Here is a 12,844-nt window from a genome sequence, read left to right on the forward strand (position 1 = left end):
CGATAGGGGGCGCTATGCCGCTCTCACTGGTAGATGGGAGGGGAGGACGATCTCATTTGTCACTGTCTATGTTCCACCGGGTCTACAGACCTCGACTTTTGCTGATCTTGGGCGTGTGGTACTGGGGCTCCCTGAGGGCATTTTGGTGATAGGCGGAGACTTCAATTTGGTTGTCTCCGGTGACATAGATCGCTACCCCCCCAGGGATCTCCCCAAGTCGCAATCCTGGTTAAGTGGGTTCCTGGAGACACTTGGTCTGGTGGACTGTTGGAGGTTGCTGCACCCGAAACAGGCGCAATACACCTTTCACTCTGGGGCCCATGGCAGTCTGTCCAGACTCAACTATATTCTGTTGCCGGCGGTGCTGTCCTCCTCCGTTGGGGAGGTGAGGCACCTCGCCCGGGGCATATCTGACCACTCCCCAGTCTGGCTTAGCATGGATACTACCATGAGTAATGAGGGACGGGTCGCACCTATAAACCCCTGGTTTCTTCGCAATCCCAAGACCCGTTCCGAATTGGTGAAATCCCTTGATCATTATTTTGTAGAAAATGTGGGGTCTGTGTCATCTTCTGTATCGTTGTGGGAGGCGTTTAAGACTGTGATACGTGGGCGGGCTTTATCTTTGATCGCCACCGCTAAGAAACGTAAGAATGAAGAGGTGGAGATAACCGCACTGGAGAGTGACTTGGAGCGCGGTGCATCCCGTGCCAAACTTCATTCCCTCAGCCTCAAACAATTAGATTATAAGGCCCTGGTTACTGATGCTGCGAAGGTCATGAGCAGGGAACAGCAGGGCAGACTGTATGATGTTGGGGATAAGGCGGGTAAATTGATTGCGTGGCTGGACAAGAAAGAAAGGGCGAGTCGTGTAGTTCCTGTGATTGAGAACCTTGATGGAGTGTGCGTGACTGATCCGGCTGCGATTGTTGAATGCTTTGCGGAACACTTCCGAACAGTGTATGCTCCGGTCTCTGACAGACCGGAGGCTGACTCTCATTTGTTGCTTCGCGATATTACTTTGCCCTGCCTGTCTGCGGCTGACAGAGACCTGATGGACGCGGTGCTGTCGGCTGATGAGGTGGCTACTGCCATTCGTTCAATCCGCTCTGGCAAGGCCATGGGCCCTAATGGTCTGCCCATTGAACTGTATAAATTGTGCCCAGACAAACTGGCTCCATATCTTCGTGATATGTTTCTAGAGTCCCGCGACTCTGGCTCCCTCACACGTGACCAGCGTCTCGTTACTATCGTAGTGATCCACAAGGAAGGGAAGCCACGGGACCGCTGTTCATCTTATAGACCGATCTCGCTTCTAAACGCTGAACCAGAAATTCTGGCTAAGGTAGTAGCTAACCGCCTGACGAACGTTATCAGCGACCTGGTCCATCCGGATCAGTCCGGTTTTATCCCGCATCGTAACACGGCGCTTAACCTGCGGCGCTTGCACAGTGTTCTCGCGAGGGTGGCGTCACTTCATGAACCGGCCATCTTGGCTTCCTTGGATGCTACGATGGCCTTCGATACTCTTGAGTGGCCTTATCTCTGGGCCGCTCTTGTGAAATTCGGATTCGGCCCCGGGTCCATCGGCTGGGTGAAACTGTTGTATGCGGAGCCGCTGGCGCAGGTGGTTGTGAATGGTCGGGTCTCAGCGTCTTTTGTTCTCGGGAGGGGCACGCGACAGGGCTGCCCGTTGTCACCACTGCTTTTCGCACTCGCCCTTGAGCCGCTGGCTGCCTGGTTGCGCTGGGAGCCCTCGCTTAAGGGTATCCGGTTGTCCCCGGACTTTGAGGATCGCGTCTCGCTCTACGCGGATGATATTTTCTTGTACCTTACGTCCCCTCGAAAATCTCTTAATGTTTTGTTCGATGTGCTCACTTCGTTTGGGAAAAATTTGGGCCTTGTTATCAACTGGGCTAAATCCTGTGTATACGTGCTCTCGGGCGGTCCCCCTCCCTTCCCTCGCAGATGCCCCATTCGGGTCTCTCCGACGGGCTTTAAGTACCTGGGGATCTTTATATCTTTAGACACTGTGGCTCGCTACGCACATAATCTGCTCCCCCCTTCAAAAGTTGAGACTTGACGTTGAGCGCTGGCGCGGGTTGCCGCTATCGCCGCTCGGGCGCGCAGCCCTTTTTAAAATGATGGCCCTACCGAGGTTTTTGTACGATCTTCAGAATACGTTCGCTATTATTCCGGCGAGGTACTTTAGGGAGGTTGAGAGCCTATAGAGAAGGTTAATTTGGGATGGACGTTCGCGTATTTCCCTCGCTAAACTCACTCTTCCCTGGTATGATGGGGGTATAGCATTGCCGGATATTAGGCGTTACTATTGGGCCTCGCAACTGAGTGCGATCAATCATGCGACATATGCGCCTGCTCCTAACCCGGCGTTCGAGATGGATAAGTATTTGCTACCGGGCGGAGACTACAGGAGGGCGCTCTACTCCAAGGCGGCGGGCAAGGACTTATCTGGACCTACCAAGATTGCTGTACGAGTGTGGCATGCTGTGAATGCGTCTGTGGGTTGGGAAGATCGATTGACTCGTGCGACCCCCTTGTATGCTTCTGAAAGGTTGGGATGTCTCTGTAAAACGAAAGGGTTTGAAAAATGGAATATGATTGGTATTAGCTGCGTGGGAGATCTTCGGGTCAAGGGCAAAATCAAGACCTTTGCGGCACTACAGACAGAATATGAATTGGGTGACAGGGAATTCTTCCAATACACACAGATTCACCATGCCTTGAGTTTGGTTCTCCCTGCAGGTAATGTCGTCCCTGAGGCCTCCCCCCTTGAAGATAGGCTCCTTGACGGCCACGTCCCCGACAGTACCATTTCCCTGATATATAAGAAGTTGATCAACACCCGAGTGGATCTGTTAGTGCGTCTTAGGGAGGTCTGGACCGGCGATGGTTTGGAGCTGGACGACGAGGATTGGCAAGGTGCATTATCCTCGCCTAAGGAAGTCACGATTCCTGCCCGTCTCCGTTTCGTTCAGCTCAAAATCTTACATCGTGTATATATCACTGGTCCGCACTTGATTCGCATGGGTTATTCCTCGGACGGGTTATGTAAGCGTGGTTGTGGGATGCTTGGTACTTTCCTCCATATACTTTGGGAGTGTCCGGAGGTGGTGCAGTTCTGGAATAATGTGCATGCAGTGATGGGTAGAGTCACGGGGGTGGTGCTGCAGCCCGAGGCCAGGCGGTGCCTGTTGAATGTGTGGGAGCCGAATGATTATAGTGTGGCCCAGACGCAGTGGGCGACCCTGGGGAATATGATTGCCAAAAGAGATGTAGCGCAGTTGTGGGGTTCCCAGCGCCCGCCCACGGTATCGGTGTGGAAGGAGAATATGGACTGGTGTATGTTCAGAGAGAAGACTGTGTATGTGGCGCGGGGCAAACCTAGAAAATGGAATAGTATCTGGAGCCAATGGAACGCGTACCGTGGAAATCTATGTGCGCCTCCATTCGTGGACAACCCCTCTGTCCCTCTGTCCCCCTGATCCGGCATTCCATGTCTTGTGTGCTTTTTGTTATCCTTAAATTTGTTTCCCGACTGGCCCCCTCCCCACAATATGTACTATTGATCTGTTGTATAATATTGTGCCTAGGTGTCCTCCTATGTGAACACATGTCCATGTATACTGTCTCCTTTTTGCCTTGTACTTTGTTTTTTCTTCTTTCAATAAAAAATTAAAAAAAAAAAAAATTCTCTTCTTGTTTTCCTTATCAGACCATGGTACTCTTTCATGTTGTTATTATATTCCAGCTTAAGAGTCGTACAGTAGTTTTTACGCCAAGCGCGCTCTAGGCATTTGCATGCAGACTTGGCTACTCTTAATTCATCATTGAACCACGGCGCCGTCTTAGTGCGTCTCGCCAGGGCACTGTTCGTCCACGGCGCCACCCTATCTAGAGCCCTGGTCATCCAGTCCTCATACTCTTTCCAAGCTTCATCCAAATTCTCTCTCAGCGGGGGACAACCTTGCTTCAAGGCAAGCTCCAAGGCTGCCTGAGTAAGTTTCCCCCATTTCCTTTGTTTGTACGCCACCGGTCTAGTTTGTGTTAAAATAGTTACAAGAAGTTCCTACAGCGCTCTCACCATGTACCGAGGTATTAGCCTCACAAATGGATCCATATGTCTCTGCCACCGACAGACCTGTATCCACTGGGTGGATGGTGGTTTGGGATAAATAAACCTAGATTCTCCACTCTTGGACAGTACAGTAGCCACACCCAACCCAGAACTGTGAATGCTTATTAGCATGTGCTGCACCCTGGAATTTGTATAAGACCTCAGGAGGTATTGATGGGCCAGTGCGTCCCCACACTGACCTAACATCAACAAATATGACACTACTTCTAGTTTCTTGTCTCCCTTTCTCTGGTAAAAGGAAAGGCCGTTCCCGTTTTTGCTTCAGTAAAAGAGGTATAATGTTAAAAAAAAAGCTTATTGTAATTGGTATAGCCTCTTTTTCCCCGGTTGGGACATTATTTTCATACCATTTTCTTGTAACTTTTTTGTTTCGATTACAAGTTTTGTTTGTACTGATGTTTTACATTGTTTATTATATTCAATAAAGCTTTTTAAACTTAAAAAGAGGTATAATGTGTTCCGTTTGTCAATATGGGTGAAATCTAGCAGTTTGGCACACATTAAGTGAAACATCAAGATTTTTTAAAACGAGATCCCCTATAAAGCCAATAGTCATCGAGTAATGCTGTGCTCCAGGGTATGAAACATGCTAGGCAGTTCTCCCAGATATTACCAGATATGTATGCTGCCAAACTAGGTGTAATGTACGCATGACTTTCCCTGACTCACAGCAGGAGAGGTCATTCAAGCAAGCGTTCCAAGGCTATGTCCCGCCGCTCCCAGTGATGCCCAGCCGTGGGCGGGACCATGCTGATCTGTCGGCACACAGACCAATCACAGGCGAGCCTGGGCGGGGGGATCTGTCCTGAAGGCTGTCAGCGGCTCTCGCAGCTCTGCGGGTCGGCGGCGGCGCGGCTGGTCTGTGTGTGCTGCTGGTGCGGGCTGCGAGCCGAGCTCCCCTCTGACAGCCTGCCACCCCCACCTCCAGCTTTGTAAACTCGCCCAAGCCCCGCAGAGTGCAGCACGCAACGCCCCGGACAATCACCTGCCGCTTTACCGGGAAAGGGTCACCGGCGCTGCCAGCACAGCCAGAGGGATCCAGTCTCTGGCAGGGGCTGAGGTGAGTGCCACTCCGCTGCTGGGGCTATTTTTGTGGCGTTAGCTAGCTTCAACTACATAATCTGTGCGTATGCAAAATGAGGTCATGGGAGGGATCAGGGCTGCTGGTGCCTGCCTTCAGTCGGTTAATGCACCTGCTGCAGGGCATCCGCATGTAGTCAGCTGTCCATGCGTTCCAATACTACAAAAAACCTAGATGATGTATGGACCTGCTACTCAGGTCTGTTCCTGGCCTGCCGCGCACTGCTTCCATCTTTCTGAGCTCGTTCTCATTGCTGTTGCGGAGAGTAATACTGATAGTTGCCAAAATATGAAATAAAAGAGTTTAATTCGAAAACATTCTAAAAATAGGCGCTTTAAATGGGCGGGTACTGGCTGGACTTCTTTAATTTGAAGGGGAAAGTACCTGCACTTCTCAGCACTGCTGCAATACATTTAATGGGAGAGCACCACTGGAGCAAATACATCATCTGAATAGCGATGGTCCAGCACTTCTGTATTTTCATATAAAGCACTGAAGGAAAGTGCATTCATTTTGGGATCTCTTGTGCTCTGTTTACATTGTACGTGAAGGCGTTCTTTCCCTGTGAATGAATTGGTGCGTCTATCAGCTTTGCAAAATTTCTGTTGCAACATTTTGCCGTCTTAGTAGTGACAAGATTTAGAAGTGCTACCGGCCCTGGAATGTTTTGCTCAAGGCTGTACAAAATATATTTGTGGTGTTGTTGATTCTCGGACACAGTGGCACGTTTTGAGGGGTGTTGGAGGCTCAACTCCATTCCTTAATACTCTGCGTGGGATTGGCACCTGTGTTCTAAGTGTTACCTGTGTGTTTATTGCTGGTGTTTAACTTCCACATACAGCCTGTGTACCCTGTACACTACACGCGCTCCTTTAAGCTCCACAGCCCCCCCCCCTCCACCCCCAAGGGGTGCTGCTACTATTGGTGCAGCAGGTGCAGTGCACCGGGCCCCGATGCGCCATCGAACCATGATGTTTGCAGTATTTACTTCTACAGCAGCAGTCAAAGGGTCCTTTTCCTTGTTTGCGCCATGGGACACGGCACCCAATCCCCTCTCCCCTGGTCCGCCCCCTCCCCGGCTTCTGAAGCTGCTCTCCCCGGTGCACACCCGGACATGCACCGTTCATCCGTCACCAGCTTCCTCCCTCTGCGTGAGCCCCCCCGGTGATTTATCCCTTTCCCTTCAGCCGCTCGCGCATTTAGCAATCCCCCCTGACACAAATGTCATTAATCCGGTGCGTGCCAGCGACGGAAGACTCCGCGATCCCTCTTCAGAGACTTTGCTGACGAGCTGGGCTTTCATGTTTAGCCGCGGGGTTCGGAAGTGTGTGCCTGGCGTGGGTGGGGGCGGCTGCATTTGTATCCCACGGGCCCCCTCCCGTCCCGGTGATGCAGTTTTCAGCCCGCTAGCCGTGGCCGTATTCGTGGTGTTTGCCATTGCACGCGTGTGCCGGTGCTTGTCTTGAGTGCTGGGTGATTTGGGGGCAGGGCCCGCTGCAGTCTCTGCTCTGTTAGTTTTCTTCATTGAAGCCACAGAAGAAAGTCCTCGGTCTTCATGAAATCAGTGTAACATTTTGACATATGGGACGGGGGAGTAGATCTGTATGAGTATTTATTGACAGTGGGTCTGCGTGTTTGCGTGTTTTGGTTATCTCCATTGCAGGTTTTTTTCTGCATTTTCTTGTGTACTGTGTTGCAGGCGGTTTTTGTGCTGGATTTAATTGAGACAGATGTGCCTATTTCTGGATTATGTCGGTGAATACAGATGTCACTGATTCTTGCTTGTGTAGTGGCAGCAGTTGTTGACTGCGCTGTGTGTTGCAGAGCTCTCTACTACAGTGTGTTTGTGTTGTGGGAGCGGTTACTGCCAACTGGAGTGTGTTGCAGGGGTTGTCTGTTCAAGCCTGTGTTGTTATGCTTTGGTTTCTAAGCTAGCTTTGTTTAGGCTGCAGGGGATAATGTTGCTAGTTTGTGCTATAGAGCGGGTGTTTCCGTCTTGTGTGTGTATGTGGTTTGCTGTATACCGTCCCTGTGTGCATTGTAAAAGGCAACATTGCTAGCTTGCTAGGGTTGCTCGTGCTGGCTCTCGCATGTTGCATGGCTGACCTGTGATGGCTCGTGCCAGTTGCTGTGCTTTCAGGTCGTGCGTGCTGTATTGGTGGTCGTTGCTCTTTTGCCATGTGTGAACCCGTGCATCCTGGGCTGTTGTTTAGGCCGCTGTAAAAGTAGATCTATGAATCCCAGAATGCAAAGAATTAAAAAAGCCAGGTTCTGACTGAATGTGTCACACTTGGCACGGACTGCAGGAATGCCACGTGTTGCCTCGTGTTTGCTGGTGATGATGGCTCGTGTGTTGCAGTAGCTGCTGCTAGTGGAAGTTGCATGGCTTGCTGCATATACATATGTGTGGGTTTAGCAGGGGGTTGCTGTTGCTGACTCCTGTATGTGGTTTTTCTTCTTGGAGTTTTATATAGCGCAAACTCGACCCGAAGGTATCACACGCAGCGCTATACATGAGCACCAGTTGCATTACAGGCGGACACATGCATGTTGTCAGGCACGGGACATTAAGTGATTTGCCGCGAATCACAGGATGCTGAGCGTCCCTGCTGGGACTCGAAGCCGGTTCCCCAGCTTCGAGGTCGACCGTTCTAGGCGCCTCTAGTCACTGCACGTTGCTGTCAGTGTGTTATCCGGTTATAAAGTCGTTATTTTTGTACTTCTGCCTCGGCGGCGGATTATAGCGCCGATAATAGCAGCACGCTCTCCAAGCGCCCCGCTTTGACATGCAATGACGTGAAGTGGCCGTGGCTTGGTCCCTTGTCCTGGTGGATGGATGAGGTCGGTTGCTCGTGCGCCACCAGGGGTGTCTCAGGCGGGAGGTCAGCTGCTCACTGTTAAATGGCCAACGATGACTAAAAGGCTGCCTCGGCTAATGGGCCCATTGATTGCCGGGGTGTTTTGCAGAGATTAAGCACTGCGCCCTTAGGCTTTGCAGCGCGAGATAATTTCATCATTGCTTTTAGGCTGACCCGCGGAGGGCGGGGCAGGGGCACCATGCATTAGCTGGCACAGCAGACAGATAAGGGCTTTTGCCGGTGGGAACTTTGCGCCCCCTCCCCCCACCAGTACAGGTTTATCAACGACTGATTATAGAGAGCAGAGTCCAGGCGCACAAGCGGAGGAGGTCAGCAGATTCAGAGATGGGTGTGGGGCAGCAAAGACGCGCCGCAGGTGTCTGTAGGTGCTTTGAATGGTTTGACTTTGCATGCATTCACGTCATTTGCCTGCAGGAGCTGAACGTGCCTGTCGCGCTGGGCCTCTTGCACACAGCACTTCGGAAACGGAGAGCACATGGAGGGTTCACACACTTTCTAAACCTGCACTGCCCTCAAATAATAAGCCAGAGATCTTGGGCTGTAGAGACTGTGTTAGGTTGAAAGTGTGGTTAAGTATGAGTATACGTTCCTTTAGGGCCCGGATCCCCCAGCATGTTCCACGCCCGCCCTACCCACCAATTAGTCAAAACTTTGAGATAAGGTGGGTGTAAAAAAGGCCATGTTTTATGACAACACTCATAAACATGACAATACATGATTAATAGAAAACCCATCAAAACATTAATAACAGCTATTATTGAAGCATATCATCGAAATTGAAATTGCATTGTTCATTATTAAAGCTGCATTTGCTCTTAAAATATTCTTCTTTCCCCCCAGCACCAAGGGGCCCTCTGGTTCGCATCCCCCAGGCCGAGATGCCCACGCAAGGTGCAACCCACCTACGCCCCTGAGTGATGGGCCCCAGCCCTCGGGTCCTTGTCCGCCATTTCCAGGGCCCCACCTCTCATCCACCAGGCTGCCCAGGATCCCAGGAGGCTCGTACCTGTCGCCCTAGCCTCCCCAACCGGTGGCCTCCATCCCCCTGCGGAGAGCTTACCTTCTCTCCCCTCAGTGCTGGCCTAGGGAGTGCGCTAGGCGGACTCCCGTCCATTTTGTAAGTCGATATCAATGGTCCAATGTCTCTTTTCCGCCACAAGGGTGACTAGGGCCCACAGGTCCGTCGCCCTTCCCCCCCTTGCAACAATTTCAGCACAAAAGACCTTAACCCCTTGCTCCATGTATCCGTACTAGTGGCAGATAAATGAACTCCATCATGGTGACACATTGCAGCTCCTGAAATCATCTTTGTGTGGGAGGTGCAGCAAGCGGCCCTTCGCTGAGCACCACTGTGCCATCTCCCCATTGAGACGTCTCACTGACACATTCACACCGTGAAATTCGACGATCTCAGTCACGCTCTGGGTCCATCCTTGTGATAAAACACCTCTCTGGAAACCATTTGGTGTGTGATGCGACACGGTCGGCCCTTCGCTGAGCCCAACCCGGCGCTCCGCCCCGCGAGGTATCATACCTAACCATACAATTTCTATCTGGGGAAATACGCTTCCCAGCCAGGCAAACACGGTTAGCGGCGCCTCTTTGACCGTCAGGGACGAATGCCCCAGCACACCTACCACTTTGGCAGGGCACCCTAATGCACAGGAGAGAAATGGAAAAGTCAGGCACAGTCATGACCAAATTGCAGGCATCATTTAACAGTCACAGCCACCCAGGCTGGATATGAAGATAAAACCAGTGGATCGGCAGTATCCCCCTTTTTCCCCAGCGGTGTCAGACGACGAACCTGCCCCTCATTGCTAAGGCTGACGACCCCAATCTATAGGAAACCCCTGAGGCCGTCCATTCCTTAGTGCAAAATGTTTCGGCACCCACCGATGGAGCACCACCTGCCGCAGTTATACCCGTAGGGCAATCAGGTCGCCCCGACGGCCGGAACTAGCTTGCTCAACTCAAGCGTAAGAAATGCACTGCCACAATCGTAATACTGGTTACATAGTACAATGTATATACGAACAGTACTATAAAGTAGTACTGCACCAGCATTACAAGTTTTCCCTGCCATAAGTTGTCTAAAACATACAAGGCATCAACCGTGCTAAAGGATGACGACCCGTACCCAACTCGTGCAACCACCCTATGTCAACCCAGAACCACCCAACCTAAGCACATTACGAGGGAATGCGTAAGATAGGAGTAGCTCAAGTCGCTCAAGTTTGAGTCATTCTCGGCCACTATCCAAAAATATTTAGGGGTTGATCCAGCTCTGTCCCAATAGATCCCTTGGGTTTTGGAATGAAAGGTACCTCGTAGCTTATCTATGGAACTTGATATCCCAGTCACCCGCAAAGGGGGGGGGGGGGCGTAACCACTGGAGCTGGATGTCTCGAACGGCGAGAAAACAGCCTCCCTCAGTGAGTCAGCTGGAGGGAGCTTCCTTCGGCACTTGTAGCTGCGAGGCATCGGCAAGTAGTAAGTTGACCTGCTTGTCAGGATAAATCTGAACCTATTTAAACTACGGAGGGACCGAGTTAGCTGTGTGATTCTCCTCGCTAATGTCGTATGAGGACTCCCGTCCCAGCCCAAACCCAGATTCCTAGAGAAATTAGCATATAGGCAAGGGGAAGACCCGAGCTGCTGAACGCAGGTTTCTCTACGAAACAGTCATAGATTCTAAGCACTTAGCGTAAGACAGGTAATGCTTTCTGTGGCTCTATGAGGTTAAGATGCCCATATAAGGTGGGGGGGGAATCGTGAAAACTGCACTAAGGGGCCTCGATTCCTTACCCACAACAGTATGTTCCCCTATCCTGTGGGCCCCCCCATCCGGGATGGGCCAGCCTCCAACGGGTGAATCACACCCTCTGGTACCTTTGCAGCGATGACACCCATCCTGCTTGTATGCCTGCCATAAAATACCAACATCCCTGAGGAAGCCACACTGCACCCCTCACTTCTTCATCAGTAAACACAGCATTTTCTTTTCCTTTGGAGCCTTCTATGTTCTAGCAGACGTGTACCTCTCCTTCACACACTTTCACATAACATGGCAATTACCTTTGGAACAAGTGACATTTGCTAAGCGCCCCCTGCCACGAGGCCAATGATTGCATGACAGTCTGAGCGCCTGATTCCCTTACTCACAGGCATTTTTATCGTTACCCTTCAATGTTTTAGCCGTCGTGTACCTCCCCTTCACACTCTTGCACATAAAATGGCAATTACCTTCGGCACATGTGACATTTGTTGTCTATACACACGACATAAAAGGCAACAACTCGGGCTCCGTCACACCTACAGCAGATCGGAAAATAACATGCAGCAAGACTTAACACCATTGCAGCGCTCAAGTTCAGGATAGCTTAGTAATGAGGGTGGCTTCACGATTGCTTTTGCACTGAGTTTTGTATGACTAGCATGTGCAGTTTAAACACCACCCAATGCTCAAATGTTCCTCTCACTGAAGCCCGCAACGAACTTGCTCCCGCCCCCCTGGCCTTGGGTCCAGAGCTAAAGTGCCGGAGAGTGCCCAAACCATTTTTTCGGGACAAAAACCCCCTGGCAGCCACGGGCGGTAGGAGATGCCCTTGCCACTGCGACCTACGCCCTTGCCCCTCCCCGCCTCCCATGGCTGCCCGAGGCCCCTAGGGACACCCGACACCTCACCTCCCGAGCCAGCCTCTCGTTCCAAAACTCCCACTTAAAATCGGCCCTCGCATCCCATCGCCGATCAAAATCCGCGCCGACTGCCCCGGATCTGCTGCAGTCGAAAACACGAGGCGCAGTCCAGGGGTCATTCCGGTGTAGGCGGGGAAAAGTTAACTTCTTAATCTAAGGCGAGGGGTATGGGGTCCGGCAGGGTGAGAGCAGGTCCGGTGCAGGCGAAGGAAGAGGCCGAGATCGCTGTGTTACTGACCTAAATAGGTCACAGCCTCTGCCCCCGCCCCCCACCGGACGTGCGTCACCTCCCGCCCCGGAAGCACTTCCTCTGGCTGGCCTCCCATAGGGCGGCCGGTCACCTACACTGACCAATGGCGTTGCGTGGGCCGGGGGGCCGGGCCCTAAGGCGTGCTCCTCTAGCCTCGCACTTGGTATTCTGTGAGTAGGTGAGTTATTCACGTATAAGGCTAAATCCGTCTTCTCTTCATTGCAATCACCATTCAAATACTAAAAAATCATTCCATCTTCGTTGAATTTATCCAAGAAGTTGCTTTATTAATTCAACAAGGATCTAACAACAGCTGACACGTGTTTCACCCTATGTGGCGAGTAGCGCCAGGGCTTTCTCAAGGCTAAATCAATTTGATTACCTAATTATTTAACTTTTTCCAGTTTTGCCGATGCACAGTAACATCAAAGATTATATTCCACGTTCAATTATTTAGAGGTAAATCTCCAGTAGTAGCGATGTCCTACGAGTAATTCGGTATGCGGCGCGGGTCCCATGTCAACGAAGATGGAATTCATTTTTAGTATTTGAATGGTGATTGCAATGAAGACAAGAAGGATTTAGCCTTATACGTGAATAACTCATCTACTCACAAAAAAGGAACGTATACTCATATTTAACCTTAACTTGAAACTTTGAAGCTGTTAGGGTCCAGAGCTTTGAGTATGGTTCCCTCGCTCCTTCAATAATCACGAAGAAAGATATTGGTCTGGGATCCCTGGACCGTTTTACCCTTGTTGAAATTCTAGGTTGAA

General features: G+C 51.1%; 1 protein-coding gene across 9 annotated transcripts in view; it reads left to right on the forward strand.

Annotated features, from left to right (window-relative positions):
* Positions 1 to 4,941: 4,941 nt before the first annotated feature.
* The window catches only part of EPB41L3 (erythrocyte membrane protein band 4.1 like 3), an 860,969-nt gene continuing 853,066 nt past the window's right edge, over positions 4,942 to 12,844 (forward strand). For 3 of the 9 annotated variants that reach the window (XM_078687542.1, XM_078687555.1, XM_078687559.1), the window contains exon 1: positions 4,987 to 5,219. The gene's annotated coding sequence lies outside the window, so the exon portion shown is untranslated. Of the gene's footprint in view, positions 5,220 to 12,844 lie in introns of all 9 variants that reach the window. The other 6 variants (XM_078687549.1, XM_078687552.1, XM_078687550.1 and 3 more) reach the window with 4 other exon arrangements.

Source organism: Lissotriton helveticus, chromosome 4_1 (assembly GCF_964261635.1).
Source record: "Lissotriton helveticus chromosome 4_1, aLisHel1.1, whole genome shotgun sequence".
In the NCBI taxonomy this organism is placed as follows: Eukaryota; Metazoa; Chordata; class Amphibia; order Caudata; family Salamandridae; genus Lissotriton; species Lissotriton helveticus.